Below are 15000 nucleotides of genomic sequence, written 5' to 3' on the forward strand. Positions count from 1 at the left end.
AGGCTCTCTTGATATGTGATCCGACCCTCAGACAGACGAAGCCAAGGGAAGACCCAAGGCCGCAATGTGCGTTCAAAGAATCAGTGCTCAGTGTGTCCTGCAATTCACACCAAGTCTCGCAGCTGGCTGCGTTCTTCATCGACCCGAGAACCGAGTGATCCACCGCTTAGAGTCGTGAAAAAGTGTTTGTTCAATTCCGTACAGTCAAAACCAAACGTTTCTGGCACTCGGCCAAACAGTGGCCAAGAAGGGCGCTTTTCAGCGCACGCTTGGACTCCAAAACTCTGCCGCGCCTTTTTCGGCTGCCGCAAATCGAGCAAACGGTGTGTTTCGGACGGCGTTTCGCTTTCGCTACTTGCGAGTGCTTTCGTGGTCCACCCCTCTATAAATACTCGGGAGGCGTCGAAGCCGGTTCTCCAAGCCGGACCCGTAGGTATCGTTGTGTGCTCGCTCTCATTGGCCCGCCTAACCAGAAAATGCCTGCGGTACACCCATTTGGATAAGAGTGCACGCAGATGCGGGCCTCGACGGCTACACATTTCCTCGGGCGGCCGCCTCCCGGCCTCCGTGGAGCGCGGGATGCACGGTCCCATCGACAAGCCTCTCCCGTTTTTACCGTGGCGTCGCGGTTCACCACGGCAGGCGGGTCGGTCTCCTCCGCATAAAAAGGGGGACCCCCGCTTTTTGTTCCACGAAATCGCACAAGCTTTTTTCGCATCCACGGTTTGCCACCGCACACCAAAATGCCGATCCGGCTGCCTACTTTAGCCAACAGGTGGAGCCAGGCGCGCCGTACTTGCGCGGCACTTCCCACGTCCACCGAAGTCGGTGCCAAGGACCACTTTCGGCGCCGGAGCCGCGTACGAGCCTACTCGAGGCGGAAGAACGAAGCCAGCAAGGGCCTGGCCGCAAGTGCGTTCAATTGTCGGGACGTCCAAGTCCCTCGTTCTTCCGTGCTTCCTCTTTCGGCAAGTCGTTGCGGCACCTTCCCAAAGCGCGCAGACCCGCTAATCGCGACGAGCGCGACGTGGCCGTGCCGCCTTTCCCTCGGCAGCAAGCAAAACGCCTGGCAACGTCGACGCTCCCCTAACCGCGATCTCGCACCGTGTTTCGTGTGGCGAATTCAAAAGCCGGCCGGCGCTGCTGCAACCATTACGGTCGGTACGCATACGCCGCGGAGGGCGGGACGGTCATCGGAGCGTGCGGTTCCTCCATCGAGTACTGCGCACCTCGGCCGTCGCATCGCCGTGCCATGACCGGCCGCGCGTCAACGCGAACCGGTGCCAGCGAGATCCCTCGCCTGCAAGAACCGACCGGCAGCCTCCGTCACCCGAGGACGCGGAGGCGCTTGCCGCGGACGGCGGGACGGTATGCACTGGTGCACAGCGGACCCGTCACATCGCCAGTTCCTTGACCGACCGCCGACGCTTGTGCCGTTCCTCTCGTACTTGGCAGTCGCCGCGCGATTGTCGGGTCTCGTTCTTGCACGCTCGAACGGTCGGGAGGGCACTCGGCTGGCGTTTCGGGAACGCGCAGCCTCGCCTTCTACCGACGTAACCACGACTCGCCGTTCGCGCTCCGCCGCTCCTGTTTACAGTACTAGGCGGTCCCGCAGCGGTCGGGTCGCGCATTTCGAGCGCTTCGAGCCACGGTGCAGTGGCGGGTCGAAAGCCGACCTATGAGTGCGTTGCGCCGTTTGTACCCGCGTCCGCCACCTGGCCGACCGTCCAAGGTCGCGGTGTTGGCGTCCGCTGGGCGCAACAATTTGTCACGGGGTGCCGCTCCACATTCAGGCAGCCCCGTGGGGAAAAGCCGACCCCGCGTCCAAACGGGGTCAGCGGCAGAAAGTGTCGGGCGCAGACGCAGCTGAGGCGCTCACCCTTCACAATCCGTTAATGATCCTTCCGCAGGTTCACCTACGGAAACCTTGTTACGACTTTTACTTCCTCTAAATGATCAAGTTTGGTCATCTTTCCAACAGACCGGCGCAACCGAAAGGCCGCGCCGGACATCGGTCCGAAGACCTCACTAAATCATTCAATCGGTAGTAGCGACGGGCGGTGTGTACAAAGGGCAGGGACGTAATCAACGCGAGCTTATGACTCGCGCTTACTGGGAATTCCTCGTTCAAGGGGAACAATTGCAAGCCCCTATCCCAATCACGAAAGAAGTTCCACGGGTTACCCAGTCTTTTCAGACAGGGATAAAGACACGCTGCTTCCTTCAGTGTAGCGCGCGTGCGGCCCCGGACATCTAAGGGCATCACAGACCTGTTATTGCTCTGTTTCGTGCGGCTAGGAGCCGCTTGTCCCTCTAAGAAGGTTGTAAGGTGCTGGGAACCCCGCACCTATTTAATAGGCTAGAGTCTCGTTCGTTATCGGAATTAACCAGACAAATCGCTCCACCAACTAAGAACGGCCATGCACCACCATCCACCGAATCAAGAAAGAGCTCTCAATCTGTCAATCCTCCCAGTGTCCGGGCCGGGTAAGTTTTCCCGTGTTGAGTCAAATTAAGCCGCAGGCTCCACTCCTGGTGGTGCCCTTCCGTCAATTCCTTTAAGTTTCAGCTTTGCAACCATACTTCCCCCGGAACCCAAATACTTTGGTTTCCCGGAAGCTGCCCGCCGAGTCATTTGAGTAACTCAGGCGGATCGCTGGTTGGCATCGTTTATGGTCAGAACTAGGGCGGTATCTGATCGCCTTCGAACCTCTGACTTTCGTTCTTGATCAATGAAAACATTCTTGGCAAATGCTTTCGCAGTAGTTCGTCTTGCGACGGTCCAAGAATTTCACCTCTAGCGCCGCAATACGAATGCCCCCGTCCGTCCCTCTTAATCATTACCTCGTATTCCAAAAACCAACAGAACAGAAACGAGGTCTTGTTCTATTATTCCATGCAAGTTTATTCAGGCGACTCGCCTGCGTTGAGCACTCTAATTTTTTCAAAGTAAAAGCACCGGCCATCTCGAGGCACACAATGAAGTGCACCAAGAAAGAACCGGCATGATGTTCAGTCCGAGCCGTCGCATCGGGTAGATGCACTACTCGTCTGGAACTGAGATCCAACTACGAGCTTTTTAACCGCAGCAGCTTTAGTATACGCTATTGGAGCTGGAATTACCGCGGCTGCTGGCACCAGACTTGCCCTCCAATTGATCCTCGTTAAAGGATTTAGAGTGTACTCATTTCAATTACGGGGCCTCAAAAGAGTCCCGTATTGTTATTTTTCGTCACTACCTCCCCGTGCCGGGAGTGGGTAATTTGCGCGCCTGCTGCCTTCCTTGGATGTGGTAGCCGTTTCTCAGGCTCCCTCTCCGGAATCGAACCCTGATTCTCCGTTACCCGTAACAACCATGGTAAGCAAGTAACCTACCATCGAAAGTTGATAAGGCAGACACTTGAAAGAAACGTCGCCGGCTCGTGGCCATGCGATCAGCACAAAGTTATCCAGAGTCACCACACAATACGGGCCGAAACCCGATCGATCTTGGTCTAATAAAAGCACCCGTTACCCAAAGGGCTCCAGGCTCACTGCATGTATTAGCTCTAGAATTGCCACAGTTATCCAAGTAGGAAGAAACGATCTAAGGAACCATAACTGATTTAATGAGCCATTCGCGGTTTCGCCTTATTTCGGCATGTACTTAGACATGCATGGCTTAATCTTTGAGACAAGCATATGATTACTGGCAGGATCAACCAGGTAATCGTTCGACTGCGCGTCCGTCCTCGCCTTCGGCGGGCCGGACGCAGTCTGTGTGCGGCGGAGGCCACCTTCAGGCGCCCCAACACGCTTATTTTGCACTCCGAGATGACGGCGTTCGAGCTCGCTACGGCACAACCTTCCCGAAAGACGAGTGGGAGCCGTGCGGCAAGAAGCACGTTCATGCTCGCTCTTTTTCGTTGCATCGACTCGGTCGCGCCGTGCGGGTTGCCCAAGCCCGCTGCACTGTCGGTGGACCGGCCGGAACTAGCAACGGAGCCGAGACTGCAAAGCCGCCAGACGACGGGTCACGCCCGCGTCTTCGGCGCTTTCGCATCTGAATCGCCCGAGGACGACACGGAACACACCTCGATATCGTGGTAAAACGGCACCGTCCGACAACCAGCCCCTAACGCATCAAGCGGATGAGGCTGCAGACGACTGCCGTGGATTCCCCTGGAGCAGACCCGAGGACACGCTTGACGAGGCCGAAGCCCGCCGCATATCAGACACCCGGTCGCTTTCGCGTACGCCGCTCACGAGAACCCCCACATAATAGCAGCGATAAGTACCCAGACCTCCTTGGGCACTAATACGAGCGTACTCGAGAAAATTTCACCGCGGGTGTGCCCCGAAACGTGTGGCACGTTGAGCGTGCCACAAGTCTACGTCGCTCTCAAACCCGCCGAGGTCGTAGAATTTGCGACCCTACTCACGAAATTCCCACCGAGGATACGGCCGCAAACGTACCGCACCTTGGGTAGGCCACGAGTTTGTGCAACACTACGCTGACGGCACAGCACCGAGGTCGTGCGCGCACGCACGGGAAAATTCCGCCGCGGTTTCTGCCGAAAACGTGAGGCACCACGACTCTCCGCAAGTTCGCGTCGACTGCGAAAGACCGAAGTCGTGAACGACGTGTCCGCTACTCGCCGCCGACACGCTGGACACCAAACGTACAACGACTCGACGGCGTCGTAGAGGCCCACGACGCGGTTTTCCTTAACGACGTCTCGGCGTGGCACCGACAGGTTAGAACGGCCGACCAACGTTCCCTGTCCGCCGTTCGGCTCAGTCGAAGGGCTCGGCGACTTCGGCAACGCTGCGAAGCCGCACGGTGACGCACGCCATGTCCCCATTTTTTTTTTTTTTTCTTTCTGCGTCTGCCGGGGTGCCCCTATAATAGCAGCGATAAGCACCCAGACCGCCGTGGGTCGCTCGCCCCGGCTGACGTGGTTTTTCGTACTCCTGCGGCGGTCGCCGTCAAGCACGTCCAAATACGCTACTTTCGTGGGCGCATTCACGCTCTTTCGCTTCGCCGGAGTGCCAGCACTCACTCTGCCAAAAACGGCGAACATCCGAGCGGCGGTTCCCACTTTTGCGTCGGCGTCGCAAACCCCGCCCCGGCAGACGAGGTTTGCCGTACTCGTGCGACGGTGGCCGGCGGGCACGTCGAAAGACGCCGATATCGTGCGCGAATTGGCGCACCTTGGCTTCACCGGAGTGCCGCCACTGACTCCTCCAAAAACGGCGAAGATCCGAGCGGCGCTTCCCACTTTCGCATCGGCGTCCCGAACTCCGCCCCGGCTGACGCGGTTTACCGTACTCGTGCGACGGTCGCCGGCGAGCACGTGGAAAGACGCCGATATCGTGCCCGAATCGGCTCCGTTCGGCTTCGCCGGAGTGCCAGCACTGGCTCGGCGAAAGACGACGAACATCCGAGCGACGGTTCTCACTATTGCGTACGCGTCGCAAACCCCGCCCCGGCAGACGCACTTTGCCGTACTCGTGCGACGGTCGCCGGCGAGCACGTAGAAAGACGCCGATATCGTGCCGGAATCGGCCCCGTTTGGCTTCGCCGGAGTGCCAGCACTCACTCGGCCACAAACGGCGAACATCCGAGCGGCGGTTCCCACTTAGCCGTCGGCGTCCCGAACTCCGCCCCGGCAGACGCGGTTGCCGAGCTCGTGCGACTAGCGACCGCGAAGCCGTCTCGCGACGCCGCTTTCGTGCGCGGCTCCCACTGCGACCTGGGTCACCCGAGGTCGACGAGCAAGAAAGAATGTCGAAAAAAAATTTTTTTTTTTTTGCGTCTGCCGGGGTGCCCCTATAATAGCAGCGATAAGCACCCAGACCGCCATGGGTCGCTCGCCCCGGCTGACGTGGTTTTTCGTTTTCCTGCGGTGGTCGTCGTCAAGCACGTCCAAACACGCCACTTTCGTGGGCGCATTCGCGCTCTTTCGCTTCGCCGGAGTGCCAGCACTCACTCTGCCAAAAACGGCGAACATCCTAGTGGCGGTTCCCACTTTTGCGTCGGCGTCGCCAACCCCGCCCCGGCATACGCGGTTTGCCGTACTCGTGCGGCGGTGGCCGGCGGGCACGTCGAAAGACACCGATATCGTGCGCGAGTCGATGCTTCTTGGTCTCGCAGGAGGGCCGCCACTCACTCCTGCAAAAACGGCGAAGATCCGAGCGGCGCTTCCCACTTTTTCGTCGGCATCGCAAACCTCGCCCCGGCAGACGCGCTTTGCCGTACTCGTGCGACGGTCGCCGGCGAGCACGTCGAAATACGCCGATATCGTGCCCGAATCGGCCCCGTTTCGCTTCGCCGGAGTGCCAGCACTCACTCGGCCAAAAACGGCGAACATCCGAGCAGCGGTACCCACTTAGCCGTCGGCATCCCGAACTCCGCGCCGGCTGACGCGGTTGCCGAGCTCGTGCGACTAGCGACCGCGAACGCGTCTCGCGACGCCGCTTTCGTGCGCGGCTCCCATTGCGACCTGGGTTACCCGAGCTCGACCAGCAAAAAAGAAGGTCGAAAAAAAATTTTTTTTTCTGCGTCTGCCGGGGTGCCCCTATAATAGCAGCGATAAGCACCCAGACCGCCGTGGGTCGCTCGCCCCGGCTGACGTGGTTTTTCGTACTCCTGCAGCGGTCGCCGTCAAGCACGTCCAAATACGCCACTTTCGTGGGCGCTTTCGCGCTCTTTCGCGTCGCCGGTGTGCCAGCACTCACTCTGCCAAAAACGGCGAACATCCTAGTGGCGGTTCCCACTTTTGCGTCGGCGTCGCCAACCCCGCCCCGGCATACGCGGTTTGCCGTACTCGTGCGGCGGTGGCCGGCGGGCACGTCGAAAGACACCGATATCGTGCGCGAGTCGATGCTTCTTGGTCTCGCAGGAGGGCCGCCACTCACTCCTGCAAAAACGGCGAAGATCCGAGCGGCGCTTCCCACTTTTTCGTCGGCATCGCAAACCTCGCCCCGGCAGACGCGCTTTGCCGTACTCGTGCGACGGTCGCCGGCGAGCACGTCGAAATACGCCGATATCGTGCCCGAATCGGCCCCGTTTCGCTTCGCCGGAGTGCCAGCACTCACTCGGCCAAAAACGGCGAACATCCGAGCAGCGGTACCCACTTAGCCGTCGGCATCCCGAACTCCGCGCCGGCTGACGCGGTTGCCGAGCTCGTGCGACTAGCGACCGCGAACGCGTCTCGCGACGCCGCTTTCGTGCGCGGCTCCCATTGCGACCTGGGTTACCCGAGCTCGACCAGCAAAAAAGAAGGTCGAAAAAAAATTTTTTTTTTCTGCGTCTGCCGGGGTGCCCCTATAATAGCAGCGATAAGCACCCAGACCGCCGTGGGTCGCTCGCCCCGGCTGACGTGGTTTTTCGTACTCCTGCAGCGGTCGCCGTCAAGCACGTCCAAATACGCCACTTTCGTGGGCGCTTTCGCGCTCTTTCGCGTCGCCGGTGTGCCAGCACTCACTCTGCCAAAAACGGCCAACATCCGAGCGGCGGTTCCCACTTTTGCGTCGGCGTCGTAAACCCCGCCCCGGCAGACGCGGTTTGCCCTACTCGTTCGACGGTCGCCGGCGAGCGCGTCGAAAGACGCCGATATCGTGCGCTAATTGGCGCTCCTTGGCTTCTCCGGAGTGCCGCCACTCACTCCTCCAAAAACGGCGAAGATCCGAGCGGCGTTCTCCACTTTCGCATCGGCGTCCCGAACTCCGCCCGGGCTGACGCGGTTTACCGTACTCGTGCGACGGTCGCCGCCGGGCACGTCGAAAGACGCCGATATCGTGCCGTAATCGGCCCCGTTTGGCTTCGCCCGAGTGCCAGCACTCACTCGGCCAAAAACGGCGAACATCCGAGCAGCGTTTCCCACTTTCGCATCGGCGTCCCGAAGCCCGCCCCGGCAGACGCGGTTTGCCCTACTCGAGCGACGGTCGCCGGCGATCACTTCGAAAGGCGCCGAATTCGTGCACGAATCGATGCTTCTTGGTCTCGCAGGAGGGCCGCCACTCACTCCTGCAAAAACGGCGAAGATCCGAGTTGCGCTTCCCACTTTTTCGTCGGCGTCCCGAACTACGCCCCGGCTGACGCGGTTTACCGTACTCGTGCGACGGTCGCCGGCGGGCACTTCAAAATACGCCGATTTCGTGGGCGCATTCACGCTGTTTCGCTTCCCCGGAGTGCCAACACTCACTCTGCCGAAAGCGGCGATCATCCGAGCGGCGGTTCCCACTTTTGCGTCGGCTTCGCAAACGGCGCCCCGGCAGACGCGCTCGTGCGACGTACTCGTGCGACGGTCGCCGGCGAGCACGTCGAAAGACGCCGATATCGTGCTCGAATCGACCCCGTTTCGCTTCGCCGGAGTGCTGCCAGTCACGGCGCAGAAAACGGCGAACAAGTGTTTTTTTTTTTTTTCCTAGAATTTGTGTTATAGAAGGCACATTTGATATCGGACGATAATTTTCAACTTTATCACGCGCACCGATTTTCGTGTAGAGGTTTGCAAGTTTATGGGAATTTCTCCACTTGGAATAATGCGATTTAGTAGTACTACGAGAACTTCATGGATGTACTCAAGGGTACGGGGCAAGTCAGTTACGTCAACACCTGCAGATTTTTTACACTTCAAACTGAAAATTGTTGGTTGTGAGTCCTCGTGTGATATTAAAGGCCGATTCGCTAACACATAGAACAAAGAAAGAAAGGAAGAAAAAACGCCCGCGCTCGCTCAAGAAACCTGGGTTCGCAACAAGTGGCAACAACAAGCAACCGAGCGAGTGCGCCAAAACCCGTGGCGGCCGAACAAACGCGAAGTCCCAACCGCGTCAGCCGGGGCGGCACGGGACAGGAAAAATCACTTCAGCCGGGGCGGCGGGGCACCGAATAAACCTCGTCACCTCGTCGCAGGATAAAAGAGGAAACAAAAAGTCTAAACAGCGTCTGCTGGAGCGAATGCGTAATAAAACAACAACAACAACAAAAAAAAACACCCGCGCTCAAGAAGTCTGCAATCCTCACAAAAGGCGACTGTGACCGAGCAGCGTCAGCCGGGGCCGTGCGGAAACGGAAAAACCGCGACTACCGGGGCGTCGAGGCACCGAAAAATCCACTTCAGCCGCGGCGAAAAAAAAAAACAAAAAGAAAGACGGAGGGGGGGGGGGGAACCACGTCTGCCGGGGCGAAGGAAAAAAAAAAACGCGTCTGCCGGGGCGAGCCCGGGTGCGGCACCACCGGGAAAACTGTGGCAAACAGACATGGCGATCGAGTGAGTGGGCCGCCAGCCAGGCTCAGCCAAAAAGTGCAAAGTCCGAACTGCGTCAGCCGGGGCGGCAAAAACCGCGTCAGCCGGGGCGGCGCAAAAAACCGCGTCTGCCGGGGCGGCACGAAACCGCGTCAGCCGGGGCGGGGCGAAAACTGCGTCAGCCGGGGCGAAAAGAAAAAAAAAAAACGCGTCTGCCGGGGCAAGCCCGGGTGCGGCACCACCGGGAAAACTGTGGCAAACAGACATGGCGATCGAGTGAGTGGGCCGCCAGCCAGGCACAGCCGAAAAGTGCAAAGTCCGAACCGTGTCAGCCGGGGCGACGCAAAAACCGCGTCAGCCGGGGCGGCGCGAAAACCGCGTCAGCCGGGGCGGCACGAAACCGCGTCAGCCGGGGCGGCGCGAAAACTGCGTCAGCCGGGGCGGCGCGAAAACCTCGTCAGCCGGGGCGAGCGAAAAGGGGGGGGGGGGGGGAACCACGTCTGCCGGGGCGAAAGAAAAAAAAAACGCGTCTGCCGGGGCGAGCCCGGGTGCGGCACCACCGGGAAGACTGTGGCAAACAGACATGGCGATCGAGTGAGTGGGCCGCCAGCCAGGCTCAGCCCAAAAAGTGCCAAGTCCGAACTGCGTCAGCCGGGGCGGCAAAAACCGCGTCAGCCGGGGCGGCGCGAAAACCGCGTCTGCCGGGGCGGCGCGAAAACTGCGTCAGCCGGGGCGAGCCCGGGTGCGGCACCACCGGGAAAACTGTGGCTAACAGACATGGCGATCGAGTGAGTGGGCCACCAGCCAGGCTCAGCCAAAAAGTGCCAAGTCCGAACTGCGTCAGCCGGGGCGGCAAAAACCGCGTCAGCCGGGGCGGCGCAAAAAAACCGCGTCTGCCGGGGCGGCACGAAACCGCGTCAGCCGGGGCGGCGCGAAAACTGCGTCAGCCGGGGCGAAAGAAAAAAAAAAACGCGTCTGCCGGGGCGAGCCCGGGTGCGGCACCACCGGGAAAACTGTGGCAAACAGACATGGCGATCGAGTGAGTGGGCCGCCAGCCAGGCACAGCCGAAAAGTGCTAAGTCCGAACTGCGTCTGCCGGGGCGGCACGAAACCGCGTCAGCCGGGGCGGCGCGAAAACCGCGTCTGCCGGGGCGGCACGAAACCGCGTCAGCCGGGGCGGCGCGAAAACTGCGTCAGCCGGGGCGAGCCCGGGTGCGGCACCACCGGGAAAACTGTGGCAAACAGACATGGCGATCGAGTGAGTGGGCCGCCAGCCAGGCACAGCCGAAAAGTGCTAAGTCCGAACTGCGTCTGCCGGGGCGGCACGAAACCGCGTCAGCCGGGGCGGCGCGAAAACCGCGTCTGCCGGGGCGGCACGAAACCGCGTCAGCCGGGGCGGCGCGAAAACTGCGTCAGCCGGGGCGAGCCCGGGTGCGGCACCACCGGGAAAACTGTGGCAAACAGACATGGCGATCGAGTGAGTGGGCCGCCAGCCAGGCACAGCCGAAAAGTGCTAAGTCCGAACTGCGTCAGCCGGGGCGGCAAAAACCGCGTCAGCCGGGGCGGCGCAAAAAACCGCGTCTGCCGGGGCGGCACGAAACCGCGTCAGCCGGGGCGGCGCGAAAACTGCGTCAGCCGGGGCGAAAGAAAAAAAAAAACGCGTCTGCCGGGGCGAGCCCGGGTGCGGCACCACCGGGAAAACTGTGGCAAACAGACATGGCGATCGAGTGAGTGGGCCGCCAGCCAGGCACAGCCGAAAAGTGCTAAGTCCGAACTGCGTCTGCCGGGGCGGCACGAAACCGCGTCAGCCGGGGCGGCGCGAAAACCGCGTCTGCCGGGGCGGCACGAAACCGCGTCAGCCGGGGCGGCGCGAAAACTGCGTCAGCCGGGGCGAGCCCGGGTGCGGCACCACCGGGAAAACTGTGGCAAACAGACATGGCGATCGAGTGAGTGGGCCGCCAGCCAGGCACAGCCGAAAAGTGCTAAGTCCGAACTGCGTCTGCCGGGGCGGCACGAAACCGCGTCAGCCGGGGCGGCGCGAAAACCGCGTCTGCCGGGGCGGCGCGAAAACTGCGTCAGCCGGGGCGAGCCCGGGTGCGGCACCACCGGGAAAACTGTGGCAAACAGACATGGCGATCGAGTGAGTGGGCCGCCAGCCAGGCACAGCCGAAAAGTGCAAAGTCCGAACCGTGTCAGCCGGGGCGACGCAAAAACCGCGTCAGCCGGGGCGGCGCGAAAACCGCGTCAGCCGGGGCGGCACGAAACCGCGTCAGCCGGGGCGGCGCGAAAACTGCGTCAGCCGGGGCGGCGCGAAAACCTCGTCAGCCGGGGCGAGCGAAAAGGGGGGGGGGGGGGAACCACGTCTGCCGGGGCGAAAGAAAAAAAAAACGCGTCTGCCGGGGCGAGCCCGGGTGCGGCACCACCGGGAAGACTGTGGCAAACAGACATGGCGATCGAGTGAGTGGGCCGCCAGCCAGGCTCAGCCCAAAAAGTGCCAAGTCCGAACTGCGTCAGCCGGGGCGGCAAAAACCGCGTCAGCCGGGGCGGCGCGAAAACCGCGTCTGCCGGGGCGGCGCGAAAACTGCGTCAGCCGGGGCGAGCCCGGGTGCGGCACCACCGGGAAAACTGTGGCTAACAGACATGGCGATCGAGTGAGTGGGCCACCAGCCAGGCTCAGCCAAAAAGTGCCAAGTCCGAACTGCGTCAGCCGGGGCGGCAAAAACCGCGTCAGCCGGGGCGGCGCAAAAAAAACCGCGTCTGCCGGGGCGGCACGAAACCGCGTCAGCCGGGGCGGCGCGAAAACTGCGTCAGCCGGGGCGAAAGAAAAAAAAAAAACGCGTCTGCCGGGGCGAGCCCGGGTGCGGCACCACCGGGAAAACTGTGGCAAACAGACATGGCGATCGAGTGAGTGGGCCGCCAGCCAGGCACAGCCGAAAAGTGCTAAGTCCGAACTGCGTCTGCCGGGGCGGCACGAAACCGCGTCAGCCGGGGCGGCGCGAAAACCGCGTCTGCCGGGGCGGCACGAAACCGCGTCAGCCGGGGCGGCGCGAAAACTGCGTCAGCCGGGGCGAGCCCGGGTGCGGCACCACCGGGAAAACTGTGGCAAACAGACATGGCGATCGAGTGAGTGGGCCGCCAGCCAGGCACAGCCGAAAAGTGCTAAGTCCGAACTGCGTCTGCCGGGGCGGCACGAAACCGCGTCAGCCGGGGCGGCGCGAAAACCGCGTCTGCCGGGGCGGCACGAAACCGCGTCAGCCGGGGCGGCGCGAAAACTGCGTCAGCCGGGGCGAGCCCGGGTGCGGCACCACCGGGAAAACTGTGGCAAACAGACATGGCGATCGAGTGAGTGGGCCGCCAGCCAGGCACAGCCGAAAAGTGCTAAGTCCGAACTGCGTCAGCCGGGGCGGCAAAAACCGCGTCAGCCGGGGCGGCGCAAAAAACCGCGTCTGCCGGGGCGGCACGAAACCGCGTCAGCCGGGGCGGCGCGAAAACTGCGTCAGCCGGGGCGAAAGAAAAAAAAAAACGCGTCTGCCGGGGCGAGCCCGGGTGCGGCACCACCGGGAAAACTGTGGCAAACAGACATGGCGATCGAGTGAGTGGGCCGCCAGCCAGGCACAGCCGAAAAGTGCTAAGTCCGAACTGCGTCTGCCGGGGCGGCACGAAACCGCGTCAGCCGGGGCGGCGCGAAAACCGCGTCTGCCGGGGCGGCACGAAACCGCGTCAGCCGGGGCGGCGCGAAAACTGCGTCAGCCGGGGCGAGCCCGGGTGCGGCACCACCGGGAAAACTGTGGCAAACAGACATGGCGATTGAGTGAGTGGGCCGCCAGCCAGGCACAGCCGAAAAGTGCTAAGTCCGAACTGCGTCTGCCGGGGCGGCACGAAACCGCGTCAGCCGGGGCGGCGCGAAAACCGCGTCTGCCGGGGCGGCACGAAACCGCGTCAGCCGGGGCGGCGCGAAAACTGCGTCAGCCGGGGCGAGCCCGGGTGCGGCACCACCGGGAAAACTGTGGCAAACAGACATGGCGATCGAGTGAGTGGGCCGCCAGCCAGGCACAGCCGAAAAGTGCTAAGTCCGAACTGCGTCTGCCGGGGCGGCACGAAACCGCGTCAGCCGGGGCGGCGCGAAAACCGCGTCTGCCGGGGCGGCACGAAACCGCGTCAGCCGGGGCGGCGCGAAAACTGCGTCAGCCGGGGCGAGCCCGGGTGCGGCACCACCGGGAAAACTGTGGCAAACAGACATGGCGATCGAGTGAGTGGGCCGCCAGCCAGGCACAGCCGAAAAGTGCAAAGTCCGAACCGCGTCAGCCGGGGCGGCGCGAAAACCGCGTCTGCCGGGGCGGCACGAAACCGCGTCAGCCGGGGCGGCGCGAAAACTGCGTCAGCCGGGGCGAGCCCGGGTGCGGCACCACCGGGAAAACTGTGGCAAACAGACATGGCGATCGAGTGAGTGGGCCGCCAGCCAGGCACAGCCGAAAAGTGCTAAGTCCGAACTGCGTCTGCCGGGGCGGCAAAAACCGCGTCAGCCGGGGCGGCGCGAAAACCGCGTCTGCCGGGGCGGCACGAAACCGCGTCAGCCGGGGCGGCGCGAAAACTGCGTCAGCCGGGGCGAGCCCGGGTGCGGCACCACCGGGAAAACTGTGGCAAACAGACATGGCGATCGAGTGAGTGGGCCGCCAGCCAGGCACAGCCGAAAAGTGCTAAGTCCGAACTGCGTCAGCCGGGGCGGCAAAAACCGCGTCAGCCGGGGCGGCGCAAAAAACCGCGTCTGCCGGGGCGGCACGAAACCGCGTCAGCCGGGGCGGCGCGAAAACTGCGTCAGCCGGGGCGAAAGAAAAAAAAAACGCGTCTGCCGGGGCGAGCCCGGGTGCGGCACCACCGGGAAAACTGTGGCAAACAGACATGGCGATCGAGTGAGTGGGCCGCCAGCCAGGCACAGCCGAAAAGTGCTAAGTCCGAACTGCGTCTGCCGGGGCGGCACGAAACCGCGTCAGCCGGGGCGGCGCGAAAACCGCGTCTGCCGGGGCGGCACGAAACCGCGTCAGCCGGGGCGGCGCGAAAACTGCGTCAGCCGGGGCGAGCCCGGGTGCGGCACCACCGGGAAAACTGTGGCAAACAGACATGGCGATTGAGTGAGTGGGCCGCCAGCCAGGCACAGCCGAAAAGTGCTAAGTCCGAACTGCGTCTGCCGGGGCGGCACGAAACCGCGTCAGCCGGGGCGGCGCGAAAACCGCGTCTGCCGGGGCGGCACGAAACCGCGTCAGCCGGGGCGGCGCGAAAACTGCGTCAGCCGGGGCGAGCCCGGGTGCGGCACCACCGGGAAAACTGTGGCAAACAGACATGGCGATCGAGTGAGTGGGCCGCCAGCCAGGCACAGCCGAAAAGTGCTAAGTCCGAACTGCGTCTGCCGGGGCGGCACGAAACCGCGTCAGCCGGGGCGGCGCGAAAACCGCGTCTGCCGGGGCGGCACGAAACCGCGTCAGCCGGGGCGGCGCGAAAACTGCGTCAGCCGGGGCGAGCCCGGGTGCGGCACCACCGGGAAAACTGTGGCAAACAGACATGGCGATCGAGTGAGTGGGCCGCCAGCCAGGCACAGCCGAAAAGTGCAAAGTCCGAACCGTGTCAGCCGGGGCGACGCAAAAACCGCGTCAGCCGGGGCGGCGCGAAAACCGCGTCTGCCGGGGCGGCACGAAACCGCGTCAGCCGGGGCGGCGCGAAAACTGCGTCAGCCGGGGCGAGCCCGGGTGCGGCACCACCGGGAAAACTG

General features: G+C 62.6%; 2 non-coding genes across 2 annotated transcripts; both read right to left on the bottom strand.

Moving 5' to 3' along the window:
• Positions 1-21: 21 nt before the first annotated feature.
• On the bottom strand, positions 22-174 carry LOC142791819 (5.8S ribosomal RNA). Its single transcript, XR_012890438.1, has one exon. It is a non-coding gene; the product is annotated as a 5.8S ribosomal RNA (ribosomal RNA).
• Positions 175-1893: 1719 nt separating this feature from the next.
• On the bottom strand, positions 1894-3708 carry LOC142791833 (small subunit ribosomal RNA). The gene has a single exon (XR_012890452.1). It is a non-coding gene; the product is annotated as a small subunit ribosomal RNA (ribosomal RNA).
• Positions 3709-15000: the final 11292 nt, after the last annotated feature.

This window comes from Rhipicephalus microplus, unplaced genomic scaffold (genome assembly GCF_043290135.1).
Source record: "Rhipicephalus microplus isolate Deutch F79 unplaced genomic scaffold, USDA_Rmic scaffold_190, whole genome shotgun sequence".
NCBI lineage: Eukaryota > Metazoa > Arthropoda > Arachnida > Ixodida > Ixodidae > Rhipicephalus > Rhipicephalus microplus.